Here is a 22,706-nt window from a genome sequence, read left to right on the forward strand (position 1 = left end):
TGTTTGTTTGCTTTGGGGCCACACCCAGCAGTGCTCAGGGTTTACTTTTGGCTTTGTGTTCATGGATCACTTTTGGCAAGCTTGGCGGAATGTGCGAGGATCCAAACTGGGTCAGCGTTATTAAAACAAGTATCCTAGCTGCTGTATTATTTCTTCAACCTCTCATAACAACCACTTTACAGAAAATTGGAATGGACACATCTTCCTTATGAGAGAAACCTCTTGCATTGTATTGCATCTATGCTAAGGTGGACACAATTCAAACTGCTGTGTCTACTATAATTCCAATCTCATTTCTTTAGAGGAGAAGATTGAAATTAGAGGAAATAAAAAAATTAGAAAAAGTTGACTTTTTTTCAATCTTCTCAAGAAAATTTACTTTTAAAGGGCATTGAAATTATATCTGAGACAGGGAATGTTGGAATTTGCTGCCTCTCTTGAACTAGTTAATTTGGGTATACACTTCTCAGAATGCAAAATAAAAAGACTCTGGGTTATGTGATTATAGGGTATTTCCTTGGCATGGCAGGAAGAATGATCACCTTAACATTTAAGGGAATATGTACTATTGACCTACTTCTTTTTATTCATAACTTTAGAGTATCTGTCTAATGTGATGCAGTAAATCGAATACACTCCTTGGCATATGGACAGTACTAATAATGCTCTGCGCTTTTATTCCTTTTTGTTCCTTTCTCTTCTGAAACGGGAGAGGCAAATCTTGTGCTCTTGCTTCTCAAACACCTGCTTCCCTTCTCTGCCTGCCTCTGCAAATTGACCTTGCACAAATTTCACAGCACATTTGCTGCTAGTCATTCAGATAGACTCTTCTTTCTGTCTGCTCCTTAATTTCTGATCAAACTTCCCTGTTACTTTCTCTCTCCTCCCAGTTCCCTTCAAGACTTTGTTCCTGCCTTATGTAAACTTGATGGGTAAGCATTGGTGAGATGTTAATTTGGGAAACATGGCTTGCAATCTGTGGAGCAACAAGAACAGCTGGTGCTGCTGCTGTTCAGTTTTTCTTGGCAGATGGACATAGAGGGAATTACGAATGGGGAAATTTGCTTCAGCCTTGGCTGTGATTTCCACAGAACATTACATTTGCCAGGTCTCTTTCTTTCTCCTATGCCACTCCAGCACTGGGGGTTTCATACTTTCATGCATGCTCCTTATATCTACGTTCCCTCCCGAGCTTCTGAGCCTAGCCTTTCTTCTAATTTTCATAGTATTCCTCTGACTATCCACTTGCCCACGATGGTAGGCAAGTTCAGTTACAATTAAGTAACTAGACATCCCTTAGAAATTTTGATTAATTTTTAAGATTGCTGGATTTCAATATAATAAAACAGACCAGTGACTGTCATGATGTGATGGGTTGCTATCACAGAATACTATAACTGAGTGACTTAAACAATAGACATTTATTTCTTATAGTCCTGAAGTTGTGAAGTCCATGATTAAGCTATAAACCAATTCATTTCCTTGGTAATCTTCCTATCTTTTAAATATATTTTCAAATGTCACATTGACCAAGTTTCTACTCACACCCTCTCCTTGTAATGGTCATATTCTGATCATGGTCATTCACCCTAATAACCTAATCATACTTACTATCTCTCAGAAGTCCTCTATGCTAATGCTGTCCTCTTTAGGCTTACGGCTTCAGCATATGAAGGTTACAAAAATTTAGCCCATTACAGTGATTTATAAACTCTAAACCATAAATTTACCAATTTAAGTAGTTTAGTGTAGTTTGATCCACTGGTATGATTATAGTATTGCATTTCTTTGATCTCTAACCTTTATAACCAGCCCCAGGACCCTATCTCCAGGCTGCTTCTGACAGTGACTCTGCTTTATGTGACTATTGCTAACCTAAGAAAGCCACTCCATTGAAAATCATCATATAGTGTGTTGGTTATTTTGTGTCATTGTATGGATTTTTACACTTAGTCTAATGATTTAAAATTTAACCATGCACTTATTACTACTTAGTCATTTTTAATTCCTAGCTCATTCATTATCCATTTGATAGACTTGTGGGCTGTTTCTAGTTTTTAGTTATAAAGAAAGAATTTGTATAAATGTCTGATGGTAAGTCTTCATGGAAAAGTAAGATTGAATTTTCTGGAGTATCTAGTGAAATTAATGAACTGCTTGAGTGTAGGCTTAATGTGATCAAAATGTGTCACTCCGGTTTTCAAGTTTAATGCAACTTTTACTACCCATGAAGCAGCTCCAGTTGTTTTATATTCTTGTCATCATTTTAATACTTAAATTTTAAACCATTATAGTGAATGGGTACTGATTTTATCTTATACTCTTCATTTTATTTCAACAAATGATATTGAAAACACTTTCATGTATTTATTTGCTATGTACATATAGTATCTTAAAATTTTCCAGTCCCTACATTTTATCTGTTTTTGTTATATAGTTTATCTTATTCTAAATTATTTATATTTTCTGCATTATACTCTTTCTTTAATATGTACAATATATATATACACATACATAAATGTCATGCAATGTCATGCAAGACAAGTTTGTATCTTAACTCTTCTTTCTTCCCAAAGTGTCTTTGAAATAGAACATTACTTACAATATATCAATATTTTATTTTATAATTAATGATTCCCAAGTCCTATTAAACACACTTTTGCTAATTCAAGAAAACAAAAACTTATAATCCATTTACCAGGAATTTCATAATTTTAGCTTTTTATTTAGATTTGTGATACATTTACTTGTTTTTGTAATTTATTTATTATTTTTCCAAACATGTATTTTGTTATTTGCATCTGAATATTCAACTACTTTAGCTTCTTTTGAGAATTTAAAGATGCTGGAATTAGAATATATCTCCTGATATGACGTTTTTTAAAAAAATTAAAATTGCATTGAAGTAATATTAAAAAAATTTTAAAAGCTATGTGTAATGCAGGGATTCTAGACAATTTTTATTTTATTCTTATTTAACATTATAATGTTAAAATAGTTCACATATTTTACTTTCACAAATCCTGTTTAAGTAAATACAAACAAGAGCAACATTTTTATTGCAAATCTCTGGATTATCAGTTAAAAAAACACAGCAAGCTCATTTTACACACTGAAATTTATATATTAGTTTCTTTCCAAATTTTTAAAGAAAGTGTGTTGTGACTGTAAATGCAGTTCTATATAAATGGAAATTACCTTTTCATTATAGGACTGTCAAGAATTTTCTATAAGTGCTTATCAAAATACAAGCTCTTACTTGTTCAATAGCAATATAATCACCAGTTCTTTTGGAAGAGACATTTGCACTCATTGTCTAATGGAGACTGTTTGACTGTTTGCTATAATTTTTTTGCAAAATTTGGTTTATATTAAAAGTAGGCTCTTCATTTCCAAATACATGTAATAGATCATTGTCTATTTTTATAATTTACTTTAGCAGTTTGTCATATTATAAACTTTTTTTTTACTTTGTTTTAAACATAATAATTTAAGATTTATATTCAGTCTCCTGGCTCTTGTAAAATTTTAATTTAATTTATTGCCATATTAAGGTGCATAAAATCTGTGCACACATCCTGATAATCAGAAACTGTAGGGTGATTTGATAAGAGTATCATATATGAGCACACAAATTTAGTTCTGTTCTTTAAATAACCAAAGGGGTGTGTGTGTGTGTGTGTGTGTGTGTGTGTGTGTGTGTGTGTGTGTGTTTGTGTGTGTGTGTGTGATAGACCTGAGGAATTTATTTAGGTCCTTATTATGTGGGAGAGATGGAATGCACACAAGATCTATTTTTAATTCTGCCTTATGCAGAATTCACAGCAAGATTTCACACATGCAAATGAGAGTGTAAAAAAAAGCCTTCTGAAAAGAATCTGTTAGTTTAATTTAAGCAGCATTGAAATATGAGAGCCAATTTTTCATTTTAAAGCCAAACTAGCTAAATAATTACTCTAAACTTAGTCAAATACTTTGCATTAAGATGTGATATATAAATGGTTAAAATATACATATAGTACTTAAAATAGTGCCTGCACATTGTAAGTGTTCAATGTTGCTCCTGTTGCCATTTGTGGTAGAGAAAAGAAAAGAGGCAGAAATTTGTTTAAAATTACTTAATAAAGAGAAACTATATGGTACTTGGCTTAGTTTGTGGAGAATCATATTAATTACTAAATAGGAGTATTAACAAATTGCAACTAGAAAAATAAGAGTCAAGAGAACAAAACCAAAAAAATTTAGTTTAAAACACAATCTCATCATCATAAAATTTATACTTAAAGTGATTATGCATAGGAGATGAAGAGATAGTACAGTGAGTCATTTGCCTTGTATGCAGCAGACCCAGGTTTGTTTGGCGTCGCATCCCTGAGCTCCTCCAGAAGTAATTCCTGAGTGCAGAGCCAGTAGTAACCCCTGAATATCACTGTATGTGTTCCCCTTCCCTAAAGAAGAAATTAAAAAGAAAGATTATACATAACTAGGAGTTTTTAAAAATCAGTGAGTTGGATGGAATTATAAATTTGTATCTAATACAAATATTATATCAAATTTTCATTAACATTTTTCTTTATAATTTGTAGTAGACTAGTTGGGATAATGCCCCACACATTTTCTTTTGTATGCTTTTATAGCCTGACAATCACACTTGTCTTTGGTGGAATTTTCTATATCTTACATGGATCTGTGACCAATTACTTTCCCCAATCACAATTTTGTGTGTGTGTGTGTGTATACATATGTGTGTGTATTTATTTTAACTAGATAGAGTATTCTATTTTCTCAATCAATAGCCACTGATTCAACCTATAGCATAAAATTTTAGTACCTTAAAAAATACATGAAATTTGAGCTTTTCTTCTACTTTACTAGATGTGTGAATATCACTTGCTATTAGAGAAGCAATGTTTTCTGAAATGTTCACTGCTAAGTTTTGTGATGTTTTGTGAACAGTGTCAAACTATAGGAAAATAAGTTATTTTATTCTGAAAATGAAAGTGGTTTAAAAATAATTGAAAAACAAGATTATATTTTTCAACTAAATATAGTCCGAAGATACACTGAAAAATCTTGATATGTTTGTGCTAAACTGTAGTGCTAGTCTTTCTAAGTTTATTTCAGTCACCATCTTAGAAACATTCGTGATATGCTTTTTCTGACTTAAATACTTCTCAAATTAGAATTCTAGTCTTAAGATAAGACTAGAATGTTTCTTCTTTTCAAGTCATTCCTCCATCTCTGGTAAAGCAAAATCGACTGATTCTAAATTTTACTCAAGCAAATTTTGGTTGTGGTAGTGCCAAGGCATTACAGTCCTGATGGTGCTGGGAATTGAACCCAGAGTGTCATACATGCAGGGCATATGTTTTACTACTGAGCTATAGACCCAATCCCTCAAGAAAATGCTTACATACTATACTAAAGTAATCGTAGGTAATGTATGCATGCATATTGGTGTGTATGTTTGCATCATACATTCTAGATATCTAGAAGTTGATAAATGTCTTTAAAAAATGAAGGAAGATCTACGCCTTTGACCAAGAAAACTAGAAGCAGCATGGAAATGAAATAGGAAAGATGATCATGAAGCCAAGTGGCAAGGCAGATGTTTAAAAAACAAAAACTAAAACCAAACAAAAAACACATTATTTTGAAGCATAGAGACAAAAATTCTAAAATGCTTTGTGGAAATAAACTGAGACATTTTGTATATGCAAAAAATTTTTTAAGATAGTGCAACCCCATTTGTCTATTCCTGAATTTTTCTTATTACTGTAAATGTGTTTCAGATACATCTGTCTGTATTGAGATATTGGACTATGTTTGATGTTGTATGTCATATTGATTGTGTATTTTGAACTATACTTGCATCTCTGGTACAGTTTTGTGAATCATCCTCTTGCCATGTTGTTGAATCCAATTTAACAAGACTTTTTTTGGAGGATTTTTGCATTCAAGATATTAGTCTATAGCTTTATTTAATTACTGTTTATTTATTATCTATGCTATTCTGAAAGGTTTTGAACATGTAATAATTATGACCTCCCAAATGTCTTTGGTACTTTTTCCTGATTTTTAAAGAGTTTGATCATGATGGCTGTTAGTTTTTGAGATTTATTACTATTTACTATTGCACTGTAGCACTGTCGTCCCATTGTTCTTCGACTTGCTTGAGAAGGCGCCAGAAACGTCCCCATTCATTCCAGCCCTGAGATTTTAACAGCCTCTTCTCTCTTACTTCCCAACTCTGCCATATTGGAGGCTTTTTCAGGGTCAGGGGAATGAGACCCATCATTGTTACTGCTTTTGGCATATCAAATACACCACAGGGAGCTTGCCAGGCTCTGCAGTACAGGCAGGATGATCTCAGTAGCTTGCCAGGCTCTCTGAGAGGAAAGCATTTTGTGTCGCTCTCTTCTGGGAGCTCTACTACTATTCAAAAAATTCCTAAAGACAAATACCACATTCAAATTAAAAAATACATAGAAAAAAACATAGGGAATATACTCCAGGATCACAATATCAGACAGAGATGTATTTGGACCTCACATATAGTAAAGAGAAAATGCAGGAATATGCAAATGGAACTGCATAATGTTAAAAAGTTTAAAAAGTTTTTGTAATGCAAAGGAAGCTACCACAAAAACAAAATGCAACAAAAATGCAATTAAAAAAAGAGAAATTGAAAGAAGTTATTTGCATATCACACATCCCATAAAAGGTTAATATTTTTTATTTTTTATATTTTAAATTTTTTATTTTACTTATTTATTTTTTTAATTTTTAGATTTTATTTTCATAAAGTTGTTATGAAAGAGAGAGAGAAATCCACAAAAAGATGCCTGTCTTCTGAAACACTCAGCTCATTAGCCAATGTGGCTGAGCGCAAGTCTCATGCTCACAAAGCTCAGAAAGCAGTGCAGAGAAGCGATAAAGGAAGACCTCAAGGAGAGAAGAGCAACAGTGCTAGCAGAAGCGGCAGAAGCAGGGAAAAACATTCTCAGAGTCCGCCTGTCCTTCGCCAACTACAAGACCAAGATGACTGCCCTTCGACATCCTGAAAGATCTATCACAGCTTCCAGAAAGGCAATGGAGAAGATTATTCATGAGTTCTACTTGGATCTCATCGATAGCCATGTCCACCTGCCCATGTACCAAATTCCGCAGGATAGATATGTTGTTCCCAACAGTCTCTCTTCTGGAATCCAACACACCATTTCATGGGTAAAGAAGCGAACAACACCTGGCCCAGACAAGGTCCGACCCGAACACCAGAAGAATCTGTCATCAGTACTAATCAATACACTGACTTGACTCTTCTCACGCTACTTGTCTGAATGCAAGGTTCTGCTCCAATGGGAAACCAGGAGGACTGTTTTACTTTACAAGAAGGGAGACATCCACGGCACCGGCAAATATCGCCTGATCTGCCTGTTGTCTGTTGTCTACAAGCTGTTCACTCGAGTCATCCTGAATAGGATTGACAGAACACTAGATGAAGTACAACCATGCGAGGAAGAGGGGTTCCAAAAAGGATTCAGCACGATTGACCATATTATCATGGTAACCAAGCTCATTGAGGTTTCTTGGGAGTTCAAGACACCGCTCTGCCAAACGATCATTGATTTAAAGGCCTTTGATTCTGTTGAAACTGAAGTGGTCATTGAAGCCCTAGAAAAATAGGGCATTCAAACTCAGCACATCAAGATCCTCCATGAGCTGTATTATGGATTCACTACCAGGATCTCACCATTCTACAAAGAAGTCATCGTTGATGTCAAGAGAGGGGTTCGTCAGGGCTTTACCATTTCACTGAAACTCTTCAATGCCACCCTCGAGAACATCATGTGATGACTGGAATGGGAAAGAATGGGAGTGAAGATAGACGGTCGGCAACTACACCACCTCTGCTTCACTGATGTCATCGTTCTAATACCACCAAACATTAGCCAAGAGGCACAAATGCTGGCCGACTTTGACCGTGAATGTGGAAAGGTCAAACTACAGTTAAATCTCACGAAGACAATATTTATGAGAAATGGTCTCATTCCTGATGTTCCATTCGCTCTCAACAGAAGGAACATACCAAATGCAACAGTTACGTGTACCTTGGTTGAGAAGTCAACATGATGAATGATTTGGCACCTGAGTTGCACAGGAGGAAGAGGAGCTTGGAACGCCTTCAAGAGTGTTAAAGAAATAGCTAAGAGAATGAAGAGCCTCCGACTCTGGTCACATCTCTTTGACTCCACCATTCTTCCTGCATTAACATATGCCTCAGAGACCTGGGCTCTACGAAAACAGGATGAGAACGCTATTCAGATCTCCCAAAGAGGAGTCAAAAGAGCTATGCTTGGAGTATCACACTTCACTCAAGTGAGAGAAAGAATCTGGAGTTCTGACCTCTGTCGATGATTGAGAATCAGCGTCACTGTCTCGTTTGCCAAGGCATTGAAAATCAGATGGGCTAGACACATAATGCAATTTGGAGATGACTGCTGGACTAGAGCCATTTACGACTGGATTTCATGGGACATCAAAAGATCAAGTGACTGCCCATGTATGAGATGGTCAAACTTCTTTGGCAAGACCCTGAACGATTGGTTTGAGGCTCCTCATGTTCCTGGAGTGAGCAGCTCCATTGTGCTACTCTAGCATGTGACAGGGATGCATGGAGACGTTACTGGCATCCGCTTGAGCAAATCGATGAATAACAGGATGTCAAGTGATCAAGGTTTTTCACATTAATTGATTACATTCAATATTTCAACTCCAATCCTACCACCAATTACATCTTCCCACCATGATTATTTGAGATTTTCCCACCACTATTCAAGTCTGCCTGCCACAGGCAGAAGCTAGATAATTTATTTCCTATTGTTTATTATGAATATTATGAGAGGTCGTGCAACCACAAAAGTGGATGCTAGCTCCTGAAATTCTAAAATTCTAAATAATTGGGATTCGTAGATATCTCTGTTCAGAGTTAATTCATTTTGAGATTCATTTATGAGTCTTTGGATAAAAAAGTAATATTTAAAGTATATTGAAAACTCAACTCATAAGAACGACAAGAAGGGTAAAATTTTTAAAAAGTGGAAAAAGACCTGAGTAGACATTTCAACAAATAGATGATCTGGAGACACATTAAAAAGTGCTCTATATCACATTTATTAAGAAATGCAAATAAAAACCACATGCGATATAACATCACACACATGAAATGATACATATTAAAACATTGGAAAAAATAAGTGTTGGTTGGTGATTGTGAGAAATTGCAAAGGGGTGGAGAGAAGAAGGGCTGTGTGTGCTAAGTATTGGTTTTAACCCCCTGCACTGTATAACTCCACAAGCACCTCCAGGCGTGGCCGTGGTAATTACCAAGCCTCTCCTATAATGGAAAAACTGTATGCAGATTTATCAAAAGATTAAAATACCGCTACCTCATGAGTCAAAATTCTGCTCTTAAGTATCTGTCCATATAACACAAAACATTAATTATGAAAGAAATGCACATCTACACTCATTGCATCACTATTTATAGTTGGCAACAAATGATACAAGTCAAATATGCAAGAAATGAATGGATAAAGAAGACGTGGCATTCTTTGCTTTTAAGCAAATTAATAATAATATTTTATAGAGTAAATGTTGGCCATATTGGCTGCGTGCAAGGCAAACACCCTACCGCTGTGCTATTTCGCCCACACGGCAGAGCCTGGCAAGCTCCCCGTGACGTATTTGATATGCCAAACACAGTAACAACAAAGTCTCCAATGGAGACGTTACTGGGCCCGCTCGAGAAAATCGATGATCAACGGGAGGGCCTTTACTTACTTACTGTAGAGTAAATGATTTAAGATAATGTAATGAGACAATAAAATATTTATTTATTTATTTATTTATTTTGCTTTTTGGGTCACGTCCGGCATGCACAAGGGTTACTCCTGGCTCTGCACTCAGAAATTATTCCTGGCAGTCCTTGGGGGATCATATGGGATGCTGGAAATTGAATCCGTGTCGGCTGCATGCAAGGCAAATGCCCTACCCACTGTGCTCTTGCTCCAGCCGAGTGATAGCACAGCGGTAGGGCGTTCGCCTTACAAGCGGCCAACATGGCCGACCCGAGTTCAATTCCTCCGCCCCTCTCGGAGAGCCCGGCAAGCTACTGAGAGTATTCGATATGCCAAACACAGTAACAACAAAGTCTTCAATGGAGACGTTACTGGACCCGCTCGAGCAAATCGACTTAGACAATATACTTCTAGCTTATAGAAGTAGGACTACTTATGACTATTTAATATATGGAAACATATCTTAAAATGACAAATTAAAAAGGATATTGTTATTGTTATTTAAAAGTTTCAGAAATAAAACATGTCTTGGTATATAACTAAATCAAGTCTCTGCTCTAAGCTGTTGTATTTTATTGCAAATTGATGTGCCTTAAAGTGACACATTGATGTCCTTGAATCAGCAGAGGATGAGCATCTTGTCTCAGACTGATTTTCATGAATAAAATTTGTTCAGTCAATCTTTAATCTTCTTGACTAGAAAAACTTTCTATATTAATTGAACTGGTTCTAGATTGCAACTACCTTATTGATTGCTGTTAACAACAATTATAGAAAGGAATTTGTGATTAGTCTGAAGGATGTGAAACATTTGCAAGCTACAAATCCCAAACCATATAACTTCTTCATGACTGAAAAAGTTTGGAATAGTTGTTGAAGAGAAAAACCACAATGTTTTTTATTTAATGAAAAGCAAATCAAATAGCTTGAAACATGTAGGGAAAGACGTGATTTTGTGGTCTCAACTTCAGAGGTAATACAAAAAAGCTCAGAAATTGAAATTGTCAGTACCACAAATGGAGTTGCCAACCATCTAATAATTATTGCATTCACAGAATTTATATTCAATGATCAAATAACCACCACATTCATTGAATATCAGTGAGAAGTTAAAATTTTATTTTTCCTCAAACTAAGTTTTAAAACTACCAAGACTCAGTCCAACATTCATATGTCTATTGCTGTCTGAGCTCATATCTATCAAATGAACTGCTAAAAAAATATTTGTTTTGCATAAGAATAATTCTTAGATAAGATAGTACAAATCTTTAAAAATAGGTAACTTCTTTGGTATTTTTGTCACCGAAGACTACGAGTTCAATCTAAAATGAATGATTTTAACTGACACATCCTCTCAAAACCTTTGGTCTTTCCCACATATCTTAAAGAAATAGCTACCATCAGTTTTCACTTTATCTTTCTTGACCCTCACACAAATTGCTGCCAAATGACAAAAGAGAAATACAGGAACTTGATAATCTTTGTACTGAATGTGTTTCCTACATAAATTGGTTTTGGAGAATGAGTTATACTCAATTCCAGTAATAGCACAGAAAACCTCTTTCATTATCAAATGGCAGAAAGTCATAAATTGTGTCCTGGGATGAGAAAGTTATTAGAGGGGCTTCAATGTTTCTCTTCAAAAAGATGTAGGTTAGTCTAATGGTTTAAATTTAGAAATACATTGTTATATGATTTCAGCTTGTCATTTTATCCTTTTCCAATAGCTTACTATTGGAAATATATGAGAATATATATTTTCATATATGAGAATACTATGAGAATATTTATATATAACACATATTTAGACAATGCATAAAAATATAGTATGTATTCAAAAAAAGCAAAGAAGATCTAGATTAGATTTTAGCACCATAGTTTCATATTGTCAAACTAGAACAATCTATTGTCAATGCAAAACCTTTTACCTTTCTCATGTGTAAAAGAGAGAAATTCTGCTTATGATTACTGTTTCAATAATCACCAAAGAGATAAATCATAAATATGGAGTTTAATATGTTTCAAGCTATTAGTTCTAATTTTCACATAACTTACAGAACAAGGAACAATAAGTATAGAATAAGTATAGAAAAGTTATTATGCTATATGATAGAAACTATATGAGTGAGAAAATGTATATACTAAATTGAAAAATTATAAGAAATTCTATTAGTGAGAGTACTGTGCAAATTAATTTTATTCATTAAAATATTGATTTACAACTTTATTTTTAATATACCTATAAATTATTCAGAGTTGTTCCTTACAATCGAAGGAGACTATGTCTAAAATGTAGTTTCTTGAATTTCTATATGGATATTGTTTGTAATCATGGAAAAAAGAAGAGAAAAATCTTTCATATTAATTTATTTTTAAGTGAGTAACACTTGTAGTATCAGAGGGAAGTACAGGAGGGAGGGTGTTTGCTATACATGAGTCAGACCCAAGTTTGGTCACTGGCACCAAATATTGATCTCCTGAGCTCTGCTAGGTGTGAGCACAGAGCCAGGAGTAAGCCTTGAGCACCATTGTGTGTGGCCCAAACACCAAAAGAATTACCAAACAAAGAGGAGCATCACTTGAAAATTTAAGAGCAGATACTTATTATTAACAAAAGTATTAAGAGAAACAATGAAAAGTTGTTCACATCATCCATGGGTAGTTTATTTTAAATTCCATATATAAAAGAGGTAATATTTCTGTGTGGAATTAGGGGGTATTTAGAAAGGGTTCAGAGAGAAAACAGAATTTGGCTACTTGCATGGAACTCTTTTCCTTGATCGTCACCATCACACACAAATCATTCAGTGGAGGGAATGTAAATTCCTAAATGTGAGAGTCTATAGATAAATGTGATATTTGCCCTAGGCCCATTCTGTAACTATGATTAAGTTTATCATTGTGGAATGTCCTGTGCTAACATGAAATCGTTGTAATGAGAACAAAAAAGTCAATAGTTTATGTCTAGTTAGTAAAGATCAGGAGATAAACTCCCTGTTCCCACACACCACTTCAAATTTTCCACTCTATGTAGAAGAGATCTGAAAGTATTCATTATAGAGCCAAGTATGGAGTGAAATAAAATAGAGCTGAAATTAAGCTTGGCAAGGAACTATCATTGTAAGAGATAAATAAGTCCACAATAGAGTCTCTGAGACAAACTTTCTCTGTAGGGAGGATGGAAACAGGAGATTAGCGAAGAACCAAAAGAACAAATTCCTTAGTTGTAATCTGTATGGGATATTGTACTTCTTCAGCTGGGAATAGGAATCAAAGGAGACATTTTTTTTTTTTTGGATGTAGATGCTTGAAGGCAATGATGGTGATTAAGATGTGTTATCTGCAAAAGTGGCATCTTGGCATATAAGTATATTCAGCTGAAGGGATTAAAAAAAGGAGTGACATTGTCCTTTTCTCCCTCATCCTGCCTAGAAACAGGTGATAAAACTCCTATGTAAAATGTGCTCTGAATAAGGAAGCAGGAAAGAATTCTTTTGAACTCGATGGGAGACAAGAGGACAAAAAAATCTGTACAAATGAGTAATGTTTAACCCTCTTAGTTACCGCTTCACCTCTTATCTAGTTGCCTAAACCACTAGCTACTCCCAGTTCAGACGACCTCCCCCTTTTCTTAACTTCTAATCAAATTTGTTTTTTTGTATGAAAAGTGTAAAATCTTTCTTTGTTTCTTCACTGGGTCTTTATTCTATTATACTCTCATGCATAAGCTAAAAATAAACAAAATATGTTTGCTTTTCTCCATTTTAACACTGTCAGTTTAGTTTTCAGATTCAGATGGTGAAATGGTTCTAAAAGAAATGAAGTTGAATTCAAAATTTATAACCAGCAAATTCTTCTGAGCAGGACAGTTTAAAATGCCGAGAATGTAAATATTTTCTCTTATATCACTAACCCTATTAAGTCTGTAAACAATGAAGAGAAGGTGCCGGTTGAATCTTTAACCAGAAATTTTGTTTTGTTTATATTTACAGAAACAAAAGGTTACATGTTAATAGACCTTTGCCCATAAGGGAAAGTACTGACTGCCTCAGAGCCCACCAATCTAAAAGTCCTGACCTACTTAAAACAAAATTTTCTTATTTTCCTGTGTAATCACAAAGCGACTGCAAAGCCCATGGCTCTCTCTTGCCGCCTGCCTTCAGTGGTCTTGGGTTGCTTCCCCCACCCGGGAACAGCCGATGCCATGGATGATGAAGGAGGAAACAAGGACCAGGCTTGTTAGTGGTCAGTTGCCATTTATTGCATTCGCCTCATGCGTCTGTTCCTGTCTCACTAAACCCCTCATGCCCATCTCCTCCTGTCTCCTCTCCACCTCCCACTCCCCACCTTGGTCTCTCTCTCTCAGCTCTCCCTACGTTGAGGATAGCACAATCAACAAATGAAAGCCCTTCCTGATTGCCTGCATCCAGGAGGATCAGGCTCAAGGGCAAAATGCCACTTAGAGGTTTTTCTCCTTTCCTTAGCCCAATAACTTAATTAACAACTTAATTAACAATCTTAATTCTACTTCTTAATATTAGTTATTCTGTCTGGACACAGTAAGAGATACATTAAGCTTGTAGGGTGGCTTTCCTGAGGGCATCTCGCTATAGATCTCAGACTACAGTGCTCAGGCCAGATTAATCATTCTGAACCCTAGCAGGGTCCTAATCTAGTTGTTACTTTTTGAATCATGACAGAATTTGTCCATGACCATGTTCTTAACTTATAGTTAAGTATTATGGTGCTTTGGCCTGGCCATTTCAATGCCAGGGTAGCTCACAGCTTGCTCTGGGTCCATCCAGTCCCTCGTTGGGACCCTGCTTTTGGGGTGCTTGGAAGTTAAGGGTAACTGAGGCTTAAGTCTAGAGAACAGATGCCCAGCAGTAAATATCATTAGGAGTCAATTAACTTCCAAGTTACTAAAACAAAGCATTAACTGTCTTCTTGTGTTTATACAAAAAGGACATTATCCTGAATTAACTATGCGAAGGACATAAGGAGAAGAGAAAATCAATATCTACAAATTGACAGAGTCTGATTAGGAGATAAAGGTGATTGACCGGCTTGGGAAGCAGAGCATAAAGAAAGAGTTTACAAATAAACACAGAGGAATGGGAGCACTGTGATGAAAGTAACCCAATAAACCCAGGCTCCCTGTTGCAAGGCAGAAAGGATAAACCAATGATATCCTACATTTTACTACATATTTGTGTATTGTGTATTTATGTTTGTGTGTATGTGTTTGTGTGTGTGGTGAGGTGGGGGAGGGAGGGAGGGAGAAGGAGAGGGAAGAAAGACGGAGAGGGAGAGGGAGAGAAGAGAGAGATTCCATAGACATAATTGTTACTCTTAGGATGTGAAGGATATGAGTTTACCTTCCTCTAAGCTGCCACCTTGCGGCAAATAATTTTTTCTTTTTTCATCATTTGGCAAGCTATTGAGTATTCTGCCCACATGGCAAAGCCTGGCAAGCTACCCGTGAATTATTCATATGCCAAAAACAGTAACAACAAGTCTCACAATGGAGATGTTACTGGTGTCCACTCGAGCAAATTGATGAACAACGGAGGACGGTGTTACAATGCTTTGTCTTTCCATTGATTGGTCCCTCCAATGACGCTGGAGTACTTACACTAGAAACTATAGCATGGTGAAGAACATTTTTTTTCCTTCCCTATGGGAAAAGTATTCGTAACGCCCGCCTGTCCTTCGCCAACTACAAGACCAAGATGACTGCCCTCTGATGTCCTGAAGGATCCATCACATCCTCCAGAACGGCAATGGAGAAGATTATCCATGACTTCTACTCAAATCTTTTCGATATCCATGTCCACTTGCCGACATACCAAATTCCACAGGATGGATATGTCATTCCCAACGTTCTCCCTTCTGAAATCCAACACGCCATTTCATCCGTAAAGAAACAAACAGCAGCCGGCCCAGACAAGGTCAGACCTGAACACCTGAAGAACCTGCCGTCAGTACCCATCAATACACTGGCTCGGCTCTTCACTCGCTACCTGTCTGAATGCAAGGTTCCATCCCAATGGAAAACCAGCAGGACTGTACTACTGTTCAAGACGGGAAACATCCATGATATTGGCAACTATCGCCTGATCTGCCTATTGTCTGTCATCTACAAGTTGTTCACTCGAGTCGTCCTAAATAGGATTGGCAGAACACTAGATGAAGGACAACCATGTGAGCAAGCTGGGTTCTGCAAAGGATTCAGCACCATCGACCATATCCACACAATAACCAAACTCATTGAGGTTTCTCGGGAGTTCAAGATGCCGCTCTGTTTAATGTTCATTGATTTAAAGAAGGCCTTTGATTCTGTTGAGACGGAAGCGGTCATTGAAGCCCTAGCCAATCAGGGCATTCAAGCCCAATACATCAAGATCCTCCGTGAGCTGTATTGCGGATTCATTACCAGGATCTCACCATTCTACAAAGAAGTGATCGGTGATGTCAAGAGAGGGGTTCGGCAGGGTGATACCATTTCACCGAAACTCTTCAGTGCCACCCTCGAGAACATCATGCAACGACTGGAATGGGAAGGCATGAGAGTGAAGATAGATGGTCGGCAACTATACCACCTCTGCTTTGCTGATGACATTGTTTTAATAACACCAATCATCAGCCAAGCGGCACAAATGCTGGCCGACTTTGACCGTGAGTGTGGAAAGGTAGGACTACAGCTGAATCTTAAGAAGACAATGTTTATGAGAAACAGCCTCGTTCCTGATGCCCCATTCGCTCTCAATGGAACGACCATCTCCGAATGCAACAGCTATGTGTACCTAGGTCGAGAGGTCAACATGACAAATGACCTGTCACCCGAGCTGCGCAGGAGGAAGAGAACGGCTTGGAACGCCTTCAAGAACGTCGAAGAAATAGCTAAGAGGACAAAGAACCTCCGACTCCGGGCACATCTCTTTGATTCCACTGTTCTTCTTGCATTAACATATGCCTCAGAGACCTGGGCCCGACGCTAACAGGATGAGAATGCTATTCAGGTCTCCCAAAGAAGAATAGAAAGAGCTATGCTTGGAATATCACGTTTCACTCAAATGAGAGAAAGAATCTGGAGTTCTGACATCCGTTGACTATCAAGAATCAGGGATGCTGTCTCGTTTGCCAAGGTGTCAAAAATCAGATGGGTGGTCACGTAATGAGATTTAAAGACGACCCCTGGACTAGAGCTGTTACCGACTGGATTCCACGGGATGTCAAAAGACTGCAGGGCCGCCCACCTACCAGATGGTCAGACTTCTTTGTCAAGATCATGAACGATCGGTTTGAGGCTCTTCATGTTTCCAGAGCGAACAGATGCCATTGGGCTACACTAGCACGTGACAGGGACAAATGGAGACTTTACTGGCACCCGCTCGAGCAAATCCACGACTAACGGGAAGTTAAGTGATTAAGTGATGCTAAGCATAAGCAATGTTCATCTGCGTTCATCAAAGCGTTAATCCGAAGACTCTGAGCTCAGATCATCTCAAGAAAAAGAGATAGAAAGGTAGAGAACTCTGCATTTGATTGGTTATCTAAAAAGACGATTTTAAATAAACAGAAATTGAGTAAGTTTGGACTAAAACTATAGTGCAGAAGGTAGGGCTCTTATCTTGTATACAGCTGACTCGGGTTTGATCTCTCACACCCCAAAGACTCCACTAAATTCTGTCAGGAGTGATCCCTGAGTACAGAGCCAGGAACAAGCCCTGAGCACTGCAAGGGTGGCAGAAAAAAAAGTGAATAAATTTTTTATATAATAAAAATTCTTCTTCCTATTTAGTCCCATTAAAAACAATGGATATTTGTGATCTGTGTAGAACTCAAATGGATATAGAGTTCTATATTTAGATGTTTGCCATGTTCTTGCTGGTGCAATAGCACAGCTGGTAGGGCATTTACCTTGCACATGGCTGACCCAGGTTCAATTCCTCTACCCCTCTCTGAGAGCCTGGCAAGCTACCGAGAGTATCTCACTTGGACAGCAAAGCCTGGCAAGCTATCTGTGACGTATTTGATATGCCAAACACAGTAACAATTGTCACAATGCAGACATTACTGGGCCCGCTCGAGCAAATTGATGAACAACAGGGAGAGTGACAGTGACAGCCATGTTCTCACTACTTTCAGAGTAAATTTGAAAATTATATAGTTTTTATCATATTGCATGTATTATTTATTCATAATATTCTGTGATGAAAGTAAAATTAATTAAAGTTTATGAATTCTGGTCATTCTAAGATAAACTGAAATTCTTGTTTGAAACAATTTTGGTGAGGGTACTCTACAATTTAAAAATAGATATATTTTATTACTAAATTTTATACAATTCATACTGATTTCTCTAGGATGACCTATGTAAAATTTTTGTTGTTTGACTATTCTTGAGAGAAGAGTAACAATATGTTATGAAATGCATATTTCATAATATCGTGAACTTTGGGCTTTCCACATTAGAATACTGAGAATTAGATGATAAATAACAGTTTGTAAGGTTTTCAGTAATATGCAACTAGTAAGAAACTCATGTCTATGGTTTTCATAATTGAAAATATTTTTTGAAAATCACTAGGTCTGCAAAACATATTTATTCTTCTCACAATTTAATCCAATTTTCCATCCTGGTCTGTTCAGCAGAAAACAAAGCTTATTTTTCAGGCATTTAAGCTTTGATTAAAACTTAAATTACTTTGAAGATATTTAAAGTTGGCATGCAATGTTTATGATTTATCAAAATTGTAAGTTATATTTTTACTATCTCTTATCCATTATAAATGTTGAAATAAATGCTTAATTCTATCTTAAATTTGGCATAGACACATCATGTGGACAGATGTTATTAAATAACTATCAACTGAAATAAGATATTCATGATTCAAATGAAAAAATTTTGAAGGCACATAAATAAAAATTTCATTTTATGTAGCCTGTCTGTTTTCTTTTAAAGATATTCAGCTATACTATTTTTCTGCTTCTCTCCAAATAAAAATGATTATATTTTTCCTTTTTGATAACATTCATTCCCCATCCTGTATTCACTTCTGGTATTTCCATTATATAAATATGAAAAAATAACTGCTAACAGAATCTGTATTGATACAGGAGTTTGGAAAAGCCTATGTTTATTTGTTTCAAAGGATGTAGGATTTAAGCAGTTCTGTTTTTTTCTTCAGTTTTTCCTCAATGTTTTTCTGCAAAGTTCTATCTTGGCACTTATATAGATCCAGGGAAATTTCCATTTTAGAGCAAAGGAAGTTTTGAGGTCCAGGGTAGTTCTCCTCTGCTGAGGTAGCTTTAGACATCCCAATATTTTGTTCTGTCCTCAATCTGTAAAAGGGAATTATACTTCATGTATTATTTTCATCTGCGATTGCTACGGATAGAAATGTGTATGATCATTCTTGAAAACATTCCAGGAAAGTCATCGTGAATAGTATCCATGATCTTTTGACATGTCAGTTGAGTATGCCAGTGATTTAAAAGTCAGATGTATCAGTGTCTGTTAATTAGGATATAACATTTGAAATATTCCTATTTTAGTGCACATTTCTATACAAAATCCCTCATTCTTTTGCTTGCAAGACTGTCATGTATATATCATATTATATATGTATTGTATAATACATATTATGTACTATGTATATATGACACATAATATATATATATTCTATTATCTATTCAAAAATCAACTTATCACACAGACAGTACTTATGCATTTAATTATTTAGTGGTGTCATAACTTTCTATTAATGTAAGGTGAACGTTGAGGCATTACTTGACAGCCTAGTTTATTAGAATTGTGATCCTCAAAACGAAGTTGTTTAAAACTATGGATTGCTCCTGTTTTTTCTACCCCGCTCATCACTTGGTTTAAAGACTATGCCTACAAAGTTGTTCATGATGATTTGTAGCAGGCATTCCATATCCCAACCCCAATCCGACCGGCACTGCAACCTTCCTTACATCATTGTTTCCATTTTTTCAACCACTCCTCAAGCATGCCCCTGTAGAAAACACACAATAATTTATTTTATATTACTTTTTATGAGTAAATGGCTAATGGAATGATAAAAAAAATAGTTCAGTAAAAGGAAATTTGTGAAAGTTGTTGTGTCTCACTGTAGGGATATTAAGTCCTTATCTGAATGTTTACTAAACTGTTGTTGCTAGTTAAGCCTAGTGTGTCAATAGTTTTGTTTCTTAAACTTAGTTGACTTCTATGTTATGAGCCCATGAAAAATAATTGCTGTGGAAAGTTTTTTATTTTTTAAATTTTTATTAGTGAAGTTGTAGACTTACAAATTTTTGTGCTGGGGTTTCAGTTATACAATGATCAAATACCCATTCCTCCACCAGTGCCCATTCTCCACCACCAATGATCCCAGTATACTCCCCCCCACCCCGCCCTGCCTCTGTAACAGGGCATTCCCTTTTGTTCTCTCTCTTCTTTTGGATATTGTGGTTTACAAAAGAGGCATTGAATGGCAATCATGTTCAGTCTATAGTCTACTTTCAGCATTCATTTCCATCCTGGGAGGATCCTCCCAACACCTTTACTTGGTGCTCCCTTCTCTATCATAGCTGCCTTTTCCCACAGCATTTGCGGATGGCCTTCAAACCATGGGGTGAACTTCTTGGTACTTATCTTGACTATTCTTGGGTGTTAGTCTCATATTTTGTTACTTTATATTCCACAGATGAATGCGATCTTTCTATATCTGTCCCTCTCTTTCTAATTCATTTCACTTAGCATGATAATTTCTATGTAGTACCACTTGTATGTAAATTTCATGACTTCATGTTTTCTAACATCTGTGTAGTATTCCATTGTGTAGATGTACCAAAGTTTCTTTGACCAGTCGTCTGTTCTTGGGCACTCGGGTTTTTTACAGATTTTGGCTATTGTGAACAGTGCAGCAATGGACATAGAAGTGCAGATGTCACTTCAACGATACTTTTTTTTGCCTCTCTGGGATATATTCCCAGGAGTGGTATTGCTGGGTCAAATGGGTGTTCAATTTCTAATTTTTTGAGAATAGTCCATACAGTTTTCCAAAAGGGCTGAACCAGTCCGCATTCCCACCAGCAGTGAATAAGAGTCCCTTTCTCGCCACATCTGCGCCAACACTGGTTGCTTTTGTTCCTTTGGAAGTTTGCCAGTCTCTGTGGTGTGAGATGATATTTCGTTGTTTTGATCTGCATTTCCCTGATGACTAGTGATGTAGAGCATTTTCTCATGTGCCTTTTTGCCATTTGTATTTCTTATTTGATAAAGTTTCTGTTCATTCCATCACCCCATTTTTGGGGTTGGATGTTTTCTTCTTGTGGAGTTCAACCAGTACTTTGTATATCCTTGATATCAACCCTTGTCGGATGTGTATTGGCGAATATCCTTTCCCATTCTGTGGGCTGTCTTTGTAGTTTGATCACTGTTTCTTTTGAGGTGCAGAAGCTTCTTAGTTTAAGATAGTCCCATTTGTTTTTCTCTGTTTCCACTTGGTTGGTCTGTGGAGTGTCATCTTTGAAGATACCGTTAGCCTCAATAACGTGGAGGGTTTTGCCGACCTTGTCTTCAGTGTATCTTATGAATTTGGGCCTGATTTTGAGATCATTAATTCATCTTGAACTGATTTTTGTGCATAGTGTTAGGTCAAGGTCTAAGTGCATTTTTTTGCATGTGGTTGTCCAGTTATGTCAGCACCATTTGTTGATGAGGCTTTCCTGGCTCCACTTCACATTTCTTGCTCCCTTATCTAAGATTATGTTTTCATACATTTGGGATTGTGTGTACAAGTATTTCACCCTGTTCCCTTGGTCTGTGACCCTGCCTTTGTTTCAGTACCATGCTGTTTTAATTATTACCACTTTGTAGTAGAGTTTGGGGTTGGGGAAGGTAATGCCTTCCCACGACTTTTTTCCCAAGAATTGCTTTTAGCTATTCATGGGTGTTTATTAGTCCATATGAATTTCAAGAGTGCTTGATCTATTTCTTTGAAGAATTTCATGAGTATTCTTATAGGGATCACACTGAATCTTATAATGCTTTGGGGAGTATTGCCATTTTGACAATGTTAATTCTTCCTTTCAATGAGCAGGGAAAATGTTTCCATTTCCTTGTGTCAGAAGTATTTTGACTACAAAAAAAATGTTCCTTAAATTATTGAATATTTTATTCAGTCTGCTTGTCACAGGAACTATTATCACATGTAAGAAAATGGATTCTTTGAATGCTAATGCCATAGTGGTGACACGAAGAAATCAAACAAACCAAAGTAATTACCTTTCTTTTTTTTTTATGAGTATCTTTTTTTTCCCCTTTATTTTATTTTATTTTATTTTATTTTTACAGTTGTAGACTTACAATTTTTTGTGCTTTGGTTTCAATTATACAATGATCAGATACCCATCCCTCCACCAGTGCCCATTTTCCACCACCATGGATAATATCCCTCCCACCCCCATCCCCCCATCCCCCCTGTCTCTGTGGCAGGGCAATCCCCTGTGTTCTCTCTCTCCTTTTGGGTGTTGTGGTCTGCAAAAGAGGCATTGAGTGGCAAACATGTTCAGTCCATAGTCTACTTTCGACACGAATCTCCCCTCCTGGGAGGATCCTCCAAACATCCTTTATTTGGTGCTCCCTTCTCTATCTGAACTGCCCTTTCCTCTAGGATACCCGGCTGGCTTCTAAGTTATGGAGTAATCCTCCTGGTGCTGATCTCAGCTATTCTTGGGTATTAATCTCATACTTTGTTACTTTATATCCCCCAGATGAATGCAATTTTTCTATGTCTATCCCTCTCTTTCTGACTCATTTCGCTTAGCATG

The sequence above is a fragment of the Sorex fumeus genome, unplaced genomic scaffold (genome assembly GCF_029834395.1).
Source record: "Sorex fumeus unplaced genomic scaffold, SorFum_2.1 ptg000115l, whole genome shotgun sequence".
NCBI classification, from domain to species: Eukaryota; Metazoa; Chordata; class Mammalia; order Eulipotyphla; family Soricidae; genus Sorex; species Sorex fumeus.